General features: G+C 36.3%; 1 pseudogene; it reads right to left on the minus strand.

The window, feature by feature from the left end:
* Positions 1-1648: 1648 nt before the first annotated feature.
* On the minus strand, positions 1649-10654 carry LOC124223278 (solute carrier family 15 member 1-like; annotated as a pseudogene).
* Between the last annotated feature and the right edge of the window lie 235 nt (positions 10655-10889).

Here is a 10889-nt window from a genome sequence, read left to right on the forward strand (position 1 = left end):
ATGAAAACTCTCGAAATCGTATCAAGTCCAGGATTGTACAAATATGCTTATGCCTTCTTATACTGCGCAATTATTGGATTTTTTAGATGGTTTGACCAGATAAGATTCGTTTCTAATATGAACAGGCATTTGTTTGAAAATTGCAAAGACAAAGGAAAGAAATTTTCGGCTATGGAGATGCCCGGAAAATTTGGTGATAAACGTGCAAAATTTGTTTCTTTAAAAAATGCGTCTAATTGCTAATTGATTTAAAAATCACAAAAAAAAAAAATTAATCTCAAATTCTCAAATAACGTTCCACCCGTTATATGCTCCGAAATAAATAAGTTGAAAACTGAAATGACAAGGAAAAAATAGACGCATCGTGTTGTCGTAGGTAAAATTCAGCGTGACGTCAATTAATCGGATCTCACATTTTCATTTGACTGGCCTAATCGATCACTTTGCAGATTGTGATTCGACTTACTTGTGACTATTATAATAATAGTTTAATTATAATGTGACGCAAAATTTCAGACGAGCTTAGCGTTATTGACTGCGATAAGTCTGCGATTATATTGAGTGACAGCGGGAAACTTTTCAAATCTGTACTTGCACATTCCGCGTGTCATAATTTTTTTACGGTCAACTATTCGTAGCTGACGGACGTCAATCAGAAAATGATTACAATACATCTGCAATACAAGTGTCTGCGGTCACTCTGATAAAAATATATCCCAGACTAATTGAACCTTGGTCAAATATTCAGTGAAGCTATTGTCGCCAGAGGGATATAATAATTTAATTATGAAAAAGGTGAAAAATTTTGACAATAGGTTATTCTCCTCTTTGAAATGAGAGAATGTAAAAAGTGTAACTACCGAACGTTCGTAAAAGCGGCTATTGATAAACGCCACATTTTTCTTATCAAACCTGAATTCTACTTGCGAGACTTTCTCGTGACTAGTTTTCTTATATTCTTTTATTTTCACCTTCGCACTGAAATTTTTAGTTCCTAACTAGTTTCATTTTTTACCACAAACGAAAAATATAGTTCCAGGTAGAAAATGAAAATTAGTTTTCTAGCTGTTACCGGAAAGTCTAGTACCCGTTACTATTCTTTCTCGTTACGATCACTGTTGCTATATTTTCTCGCAACCGTTGCGAAAATTTAATGCTCGTGCAAGAATAAATTGACGTTAAAGCCTTGTTTAACTAAAAAAGTAGAGTAAATCTCACAAACTGATTTTGCGTTGCAATTACCAAAGAAGGATCGACGATAGCGCAAAATGTTTACGCGTACCTCGTTTTTTCGTAATTCCAACAATATTCAAACGGTTTTTTTAACGATGCCTGTTTTACTGAATTTTTCTAGTTATTGTAACAAATGAAATTTTTCTCAGTGCGGCCCTCGGTATAACCTAATTGTTACAACGACTGACAATGAAAGGTCCGTTCGTTATCGGTAAAACAGCTGCCTGCGAAACAAGGGCATATTTATGATGGGTTAATCTGGATGCCAAGAACTTAACTTATATTAATCCAAATACGATAAGTACGTGTGTGCGCGTGTGTGTGTGCTTAGAATATAAAGTAATAGTCTTTACTAGATCGATGTAAAACATCCGATTACACTAAACACAGAAACGGTTGATAAGTGTCTGTTAAATATTAATAACGTCACACCCACATGACAATTCTAGATAAACAATTTTTATACAATATCTTTGTCACTGGTCATTAAGTTGTCATTAATACTGTATAAATATTTCACCTCACGGATATGACGGTTTGCTTGAAACACATAATTGCTCAATACTCGAATGTGTTGTTTGGGTAGTACACGTGCACTTGGGACCGTCGTACTGTGGTTAGAATAATCCTATTTCACGGTGAGACGATAAAGCTGAAGGTTGTCAAAATATTAATAGACGAAAATGCAACTGTAAAATCATACCTGCTATTGTAAATTATAAATTATCGAAGAACACATTAAATTACAATTAATTGCAGATATTTATTTATTATAAAAATCGCGAGCACGGCAGCGGTTGATTCAGTGCGAGACTGAGTTCTGTGTTTTATAATCATCCCGTTTACCATTTGCTAGATTTCGAAGTCGACGTTGCGATAGTCGTTGAAGTCGCGGATGGACCGCGTATGTAAGAAGCTATAAGAGTGGGTTTCAGAAGGGGCAAGACTTCGGATCTCTCGACAGTTTTTCTGTTCAACGTCGAGCTTGAATCAGTTTCCAGAACGACGAATTTATATCTTCCCACCATCGCGGAAAACGCCACCATATTCACCAGGATCAAACCAGCGAACAAAAAGAATTCGTAGGCCTGTTTGTAATTCGTAAAGAAATGAGTCCAGCAGGGTGAAATTCAGTTGAGAAAAACGAGATGTATCGTTAAAGTCAAATAGTAAGTGGCGTAAATATAATATTTTGATATCGATAACGGATAATTGAAATATGAATCATATTGGTTGACATTTATATCTCCTTCTGACACCAAAAACTTTTTTTTCATTAAATAACTAACCGTACGAGCATAGGTAGGTTTAACGTCCTGTAATGTATCTGTATAAAATGAATTTCTAATTTAGCCACATTACGTAAGTACGATGAAAAACACACAATTTTGAGACAAATCATCGCTTGTTTTATTCCAGAGATCTGTCTTGATCTGAAAGAATTAAACTTTAAATTTCGGCTTGATAAGTACTAGTTTTATCTATCTACTTTGAGAAAAAAATATTATTTTTTTCAGATGAATAATCAGGTGAAAAATAATGGAGGTACGTCTGGTACCACAAACGCTATCAACAAAAACACGTCCCGGAATAATGACTGTTACTTTTTTACCGTTTGAAATTTTGCCAACCAAATTTTCACGTAATATAAACGAAATATCATACTTTAAGCAATATATAATGGTTGTTCAATGAAATTCAGTTTTATACACGAAAAAAATTCTTAAACATAACCCTATTTTTAGTCTTCCCAGGTATATGTAACGCCTTAAACAAAGTTAACACACTATAAATTATTATCATCCTAGTGCAGAACTTCTGGTATGCCAATTAGCGTAACACGAACATAACTTAAGTACCCACCCAGATAACAGAACGTTTTGATTTGAAAGCCTCGTGGCATTTCGATATCGATGTAATGTTTTCATAATTCGATAGATCTCATACTATGATTTGCAAGAAGGTGACAAATTAAGTCCAACAAACTACAGCTGCTGATAATATAAGATCATACTCCAAGCAATTGAATCAAGTTTTAACATGTAACCTTTTCTAAATGGTATTAATAAACAAAGAGAGACTGACTCTTGGTTCGACAATAAGTAAATCGATCAACGTACCTGACTTTTGAATAAGCGTGCCTGCGTGATGATGATAACCATGAAATTACCAAGTGCTACACTGACGTACCAAGCAGCAATGGTGACTGTCTTCATGCTGTTCGGAGCCTGAGGAAAGGCGTGTTTGTTTACATCAGTTTGTTTACAATCGCAACGTCGGGAGATTTAATACCTGTGTGAATGAGAATTCTAGTCCGGAAATGGCAAACATTACTTCAGCCATGGAGATGAACAGGTACTGCGGAATCAACCACAACATGTGGATTTTGTTCGGTGGCGTCATTGTGAAGAGCTTGTGAAACTGCGGAAGCAGAGTTCGTGTTAGCATCAACCGACGGTTTGTATCGAGGTTCAGCCTGTCAATAAGTAACCCACGACAATTTCATCGAGGTATTCTCTCAGCACCAGCGTATATACAGCTCCAAGTTCAAGGTCAACAGCATCTCCGTCATCCACGTCAGAAGTATCGTTCCCGTAATGGACGGAGTACCGAAATCTGTAATTTCAAGTGGGCAAAAGGATACCAACCACATAAAACCAACTCACGAAAAAAGTATCCCAGGTCGATCTCTCCGATTTGATTTCTCTTGTAATATGTTTTAATTTTTTTTCTTATCTTCCGTTAAACGCTTTAAGGGGGTGAAACCACCCTTCAAAGTAAGACATGTCAACGGGTGATATGGCAATTTTTATTTATTTTTTTTTATCGAGAGTTACATTTTTCTTTTCTCGTTATGAGAAAACTTTTCCAGTTTGATTGGTTAAAAAGTATTAAGTTCTTGCGGGTGAAACTGCCAAATCGTCCCTTGATATGTCTTACTTCGGAGGGTGGTTTCCCCCCTGAGAGTGTTTAATGGCAGGTAAAAAAAAAAAAAAAATGCGTCGCTTAGTTTTTAGTCTACTATAAATAATTACTAAAGAAATCAAATCGGAGAGATCGACCTGAGATACCTTCCTCGTCAGTAACCGTGTTACTGTAATAATGTATCAGTCTACATTTTGGCTAGATGAGGATCGCGAATGTACTTTCAAATTGTCAAATTAACTTTCGCGTTGTTGCAATCTTTTTGCCTCCGTTTCATGAACTCGCCTCATCCAATCCAAACCAATCAATTCCCAAGTATCGGTCAATTTTCAATGAATGTATTCACTTTATTTCGCTACTGGAAAGGGGGAAACGTGAATTAGGGCTGTTGCACTCACGACCCAGGTTCCAACTCGACGTATGCAGACATTGAAAGAGGATCCTCGTTCGGTACGAAATACATATCCTCCAATCCGCTGTCGCTCTTCAATGTGATCGTGACGTTGGTTAATGCTTTCGATCCTCGCAAGAATATCGTGCTGTGCGCAATGAAGAAAACAAAATAATTATTACGTGTTTCGTCGATTATTTAACCTGCTTCGTCAATTTATTGACAAAGAGTAGTTTAATCTCACCATCAGTGATTAATCAATTAATGAGTAGCTTTGATTAATCGACGATTTCGGTTGATCGTTTTTCCAACTAATCCATTAATCGGCAGTTTCGATTGGTCGTTTTTTCGAATAATCGATTAATCGATGGTTTCGATTTATATATCGATTGACCTGCAGAGTTACTATGATCCAACTTGGATTAATCGATTAATCGGAAAAACGATTAATCGGAAAACACTGGTCTCAACACAGTCAAATCTCTGTGCGCAATTCTTTAAAATACTTTCGATTTAATAACACAGACAGATATTCGTTTTACCGAACTTTTGGCCGGCCGCTAAGAGACTTCTTGAATTCATCAGCGTCGGCTTCAAATACTTTCAAGTCTCTTCCTACCAAGCCAATGACGAAGGTATCGACTTGAGACTCTGTGGCAGTGACCACAATCGTTAATGTCGGATTTTCCAATTGAACTCCCGAGCATTGCGGCGGTGCAACCAAGTAAACATCGTATTTAGTTACGTTGCGGGCTGTGACATTGAAGACTTTTCTCTCACCGGCAATCAGGGTTATGTCCGACTCGAATGAAGCCAGAAAACCGATGTCACACTGAAGCGTGTTTATAAAATTCAACGTCGCTTCGCCTCTGTCCGGTAAAACTGGATAAGTTTCCTGTACATTAAGATATTTTGACTATCAATCAAGTCGTACCTAATGTACATTAGACCGTATAAAAAAAATCGACCACTTTTTTTCTTAATACAAGTCGAAAATATTTTTCCAAATGACGAAAAAAAGGTGTTGTCCAAGTTCCAGCTCGTAATATTAATATTATAATATTTCGACTTTAATTTTGTACAAAAATATTCGTGATTTTGTGCAGTCTAATCTACATACATAATGTAAACAATATAATTCTAGCTTTTGAAACCACAGATAAAACGCTGCGACGCCCACGTCCACGTGATGAGGATATTTGATAAGTGAGATTATCAATGCCGAGGAAGCGCAATATATTCAGATTACGCGAAATCAAGATTGCAGACAATTTCTCGGATATTCGTATCTCAATGAAAAGTGAGACAGTCGTTGAAGGTTAATTATCGAACTGATGTTCAGATGAAATCGAATAAAACTTCTCAGAGTGACTGAGTTTGAATTTCTCTATCTCTCTCTCTCTCTCTCTCTATGCATAAACGAATGAATAAACAATAAGCAAATGAATAAACTTAGTTGGTGAGGACCTCTAGTTTCAATTCGAGACAGCCACTGGTTACGAATGCTAAACCAGCGAGTATTCCACCGACGATCATGCGATGTAGAGGGGATGAAAGTAGACCTCTTCCTTCAAACCATAGGTAAATGCCCTTGTCGAAGAGCGGAATCAGCAGTAACACCATTGCCGGATTAATCACCTGTCGTCAAGATTGGCGTTGGATTATAACGACTTTGTCCATATTATTTGTCATACGACAGATTCAATTCGATCCTTAATCTATACAAACATTTCAGAACAATTTAATGTGCACTATATATTCGGATAGTTATTACATTAATATAAATTGTCACAAGCAATTGACAGATATTGCTAATCAATATCAGTAGGAAAAGGCTTTTTAGACGGACTACGTGAAGTTATCTTTACACCTGTAATTCAAGTGGTCAAGGTTACTTTTTATTACGGTTTATAACGTTTTATCATTCTTACAATACGCCAGACGTCGTGTTTCAGCTTTACGTACTGAATAGAAACGTATTATTTAGATTGTAATTATTCATATTCCCGTTATCTTTTATTATGCATTACACCTATATTGAAATCCTTATATCGCGTCGTTGAGATAACTTCAATATAGTTATGTCATGTTCAGTCCACGTTATTTATTCATCTAACAAATTGACACGGTTACTCGTAACCCAACGACAATTAAGTGAGCCTATCATTACAGAATGGTAGTTGAAGAAACACGTCCTGCATCCCATGTCAACTCGACAAAGCGTTAAAATCCTGATCCTCGAATTTTTACTCTATTGTTTCAAGTCTTAAATTTTTTTTCGCCTGTCAAAACGCACGCAAGAAAAAATTTTAGAAAAAGAATCGATAGTTAGAACTGATTTTGGAAAATTAAATAATTTTTTTCTACTACTTTTACTATCGAAAGGACTTTGTTCTAAAAATTGATGAATTTTATTGCGAAATTCAATTACTATCATCAATTCGTTTCAAAACTTACAGTCTGTTTTTTTACTAATACACTTCATCTCTTTCGAAATTAGCTCAGAATTATCGTTTAACGTTTCTGAACGTCTCAATCCTTCGACAAATTGCAATAATTATAGCTATATGTATACAAAAGCGAAATTAACCTGCATTTGATCAGGAAGCAGCTGAATCCCCAGAAATTCACCGTTCATTCGCGAGGCCTGAAACGTCCACCGAGATCCCTGCAGTTTAAATTCAAACTGATCAGTTAGTATTTGTTAAAATTTTCTTTATACAAAACAAGAAATTTTAATTTACCAAATATAGCGATCAAAAACGGCGAAGGAATTATTGATTTTTAATTTACATAATGTGGTTTCATTTGTTAAATCGGTATCTCGTTGTGACCATTATTTTCTCGCATCAATAAATAACATTTCTTCTAACCAGAAAAAAAAACATTCGTCTCACCCTATTTGATCGCCATGTTTGGGATATTTAACAAATCCTTCCTCTGTGTATTGTACGGTCCTCATTTTCACCTGTTGATCGAATAAACTCCAAAACAAGGGCAGAGGTATGTACAGAAACAGAATTGCCAGAACTATCTTCACTTCGGCGATAAGTTTCGGGGGAAATTTATCGGCAGCATAATCCAGCCAGTGATTTTCACGCCGGTGGGATTTCCTCTCAACGAATCTTCGCTTAGCTGCAAACTGGATGCGAAAAACGTTTTCGATTTCAAGTATTCGGTTACAAAATTTGTATAGATAATTGCTCAACTCACCGTGACGCAGTTGATAAAATTCAACGTGATGTTCTCCTTTGGGTACTTCAATCGGTAAAGTGGTTTACCCAATAGGAAGAGAACTGTGATTAAAAAGCGATTGAGACAAAATTTTCAAACAGACTATCGCAAAGTTATTTTGTCTAAGGGGGTTTCACCCAGTCAGGACGCGGAAAAAAATCAATTTTTCAAAAATTTTCCATGAAGAGACATTTCAATTTATCGTTACAAAAATTGATGTACATATTGGGGTAGCATTGAACTTCATTCTGATATTTTTTAGTTGTAACCATGATTTTTAAACCTTGGTATAACTGATCTCCGGGAGCACCTCTAAAAAAGGCCTCTTGCGGTGAGCAAGATATCTCTGGAGTGGATCATCCGAAATGAACAAACAAAAAAGATTTAGTTGATATACAGTATTATGTGGTCTTTAAACGACGGAATAAGTAAAATGTTAATTTTTAACAAGACGGCGACGACTCAAAAACAAATTTCGATTTTTGAAAAAAAATGTCGCCTTAATTTGTTTATAAAATGGAAAATGTTTACTGGCGAGAAAAAACCTTCGATTAAGGACTGAAAAATATATTCATAAAGCTTGTGTAAAAATTTCAGACTGATCGGTTCAGCCGTTTCCGAGAAATCATGCTCGCCGACTTTGAAAACATAGTTTTAAAAAAAAACGCATTCAAAGTTTCGAAACCACTTTAATACGCTCTGGTGCGTCTTTACAAATGTGCGCGTAACTTCGAGAATATTTATCGATATGAAATTCTGTGTATATTTATTTGAATATATGTATATTAGGAAAATGAAATTTAAAAAAAAAATCGGTTTTAATAAAATTCTAAGTGGGTATAACCCGTTAACTTGTCACTTACAGAGTGCGGTGACCATGAGGGCAGCAGGAAATCCAAATCCTAGAGCATAACACGTGTCATCTCCGAAGCAAGTGAAAGCTTTTCGCAGTATCGGCGTCAGCACCATTCCCATAAAACCGCCAAAATTTATGGTGAAATAGAATATGGAAAAGAATTTCTGCAGTCTCAGTTGCTGCTGAGGGAGATGAAACTGGTCACCGCCAAAGGCTGCTACGCATGGTTTAATGCCTCCTGTACCCCACGCGATCAATATTAGCCCAATATAAGTCATCGCTCTAAAGAATTGGGAACACATTAAAATTACGTTCATTGATTCAAGAAGCGTTGTTGTGAATGATGCAACTCCAGTCAGTCCTCGAATGATAGTGAATTAGAAAAGTAAATTTTTCGTCTTGTTTCTCCAGGAAAGAAAATTGCAATCAAGTGTCTCTTCAAGAACGGAAATTTCACTTATATGAAATCCTCAGTTCTTTTGAGAAGAAACCATTCTCGTAATAATTACACACTATTCCAAGATTGAATTTATGCAAAGTGCTTATTGTCAGTGTATAAATATACTAAAAAAAAGCTTTTAAGAAAGTAGGATGAAATCTCAAAATGGTATTCATTAAAATTTGAAGAAAAAAGTCTGGGATTAAGAGGTATAATCAAGAATAGACTAATTTTTTTCATAGTTCATCACAAAGAACTTACACTGGCCAAACGGCTATTGGCGGTGTTGCAGCAAAGCACATCAAGATATTGCCAATGGCATATATTACCGAAAAGTAAAGGATGGTCCTGAAAAAATTAAATACATTAAATCAACGTAGATCCAGATTGTAGAAGACAGGTAGGTGAAAATTGGGTTTGATAGGCGAAGTCCATGGCATAAATCAAACCGCGTGACATCACATAGAATATATAAGACCCTGTTACCTGAATCGGCCCAAGTAACTATCGGCAAGGATCGCTCCAACAACTGGGACAAAGTAGCACAGCATAATGAACACATGGTAGATGACAGTGGCTCCATTCTCATGAAAGAGCAGTACGTTTCTCAGGTAAAGGGACAAGATAGCTGCGATAGAAAGAAGTGAGAATATGTCAAATTATAAAAACGGCACGGATATGAGCTTGACTATTTACCTATGTCCGACGAACTCACTTCTCAATCCACAGAAAGAAAACCTTTCGCAAAACTCTGTTGCGATGATGAGGAAAATAGATCTCGGATACTTGGATGAATCCTGAAATGTTATAATTCATTGCAATGATCAGCAGTCTGTACAATAAAAAAAATCGTGCAACTAGCATTTACACCCCGCTCGTATAGATTTAAATTTCAATTATACGCATGATTTACGTGAAAACGTACAGGTTCGATGGACGATTCTTTGATTTTAGACAATTTTCGGTACAACATTTCTGCAGATAGATATATATTCCTTTTAGCCCGAAGTTTTATAAAAGTACATTCGCAAACGTCGTATCGCGACGACGGCGTATTTCTATATTTACCGCCGCAATGTCATCTGCCCAAAAGATATGATTTACGGGTTATGTGCACAGGATTATTAACTCGCTATTTGAAAAATATCGAAAATCGAACTACAATGGTTGATAAAATAAAACAAGACCGCCACTGGATGCGAACATTAACCCAAATTCGTTTCGAATTTTCATATTTCGACGTATCGTATTTTAGTTGTAAGGTATTTTCAAATTTCTAATCTTCCGAGAAATGTGTGATTTATAACCCCGCCTTAATACAACTAAATAATGATGCTGAGATACTCGAATTTCAACTTCAAAACGTAATTTTTATGCTTCGCGTATTAGTGTGAGACTCTTACGGCAAATTCAGATTCTTAGATTATTTAAAATATATTTACAAATTTAATCTTGCTGTAAGTCGGCAGCGTAAGTACGTGACGGTTAAATCGCGATCGTCATTTGTTTATCGTTGAAAAACACAATTAGCAGGCATATTGCGTGAAAAACGAACCTCTGGGTGGCTTTGAGTTGTTTATTTGATGATCACTTATCCAAGTCAGCCCCACGGTTCGAGTTAATTGCGAAAAACCATTAAATTCATCACGAATTTGTATAAATTCGGGACCCGAGAGCGTTCGAACTCTTCGACGTCCCAGGATTGCGTGAGTACCTTGAAGATAGCGCTGGAGCAGCGATGTTTGCGCGGCAAAACGATAACCCAAATCGCGCTCTCTGAATCAGGATTTTGCAACTAATTTTCGACAACG

Source organism: Neodiprion pinetum, chromosome 7 (genome assembly GCF_021155775.2).
Source record: "Neodiprion pinetum isolate iyNeoPine1 chromosome 7, iyNeoPine1.2, whole genome shotgun sequence".
NCBI classification, from domain to species: Eukaryota; Metazoa; Arthropoda; class Insecta; order Hymenoptera; family Diprionidae; genus Neodiprion; species Neodiprion pinetum.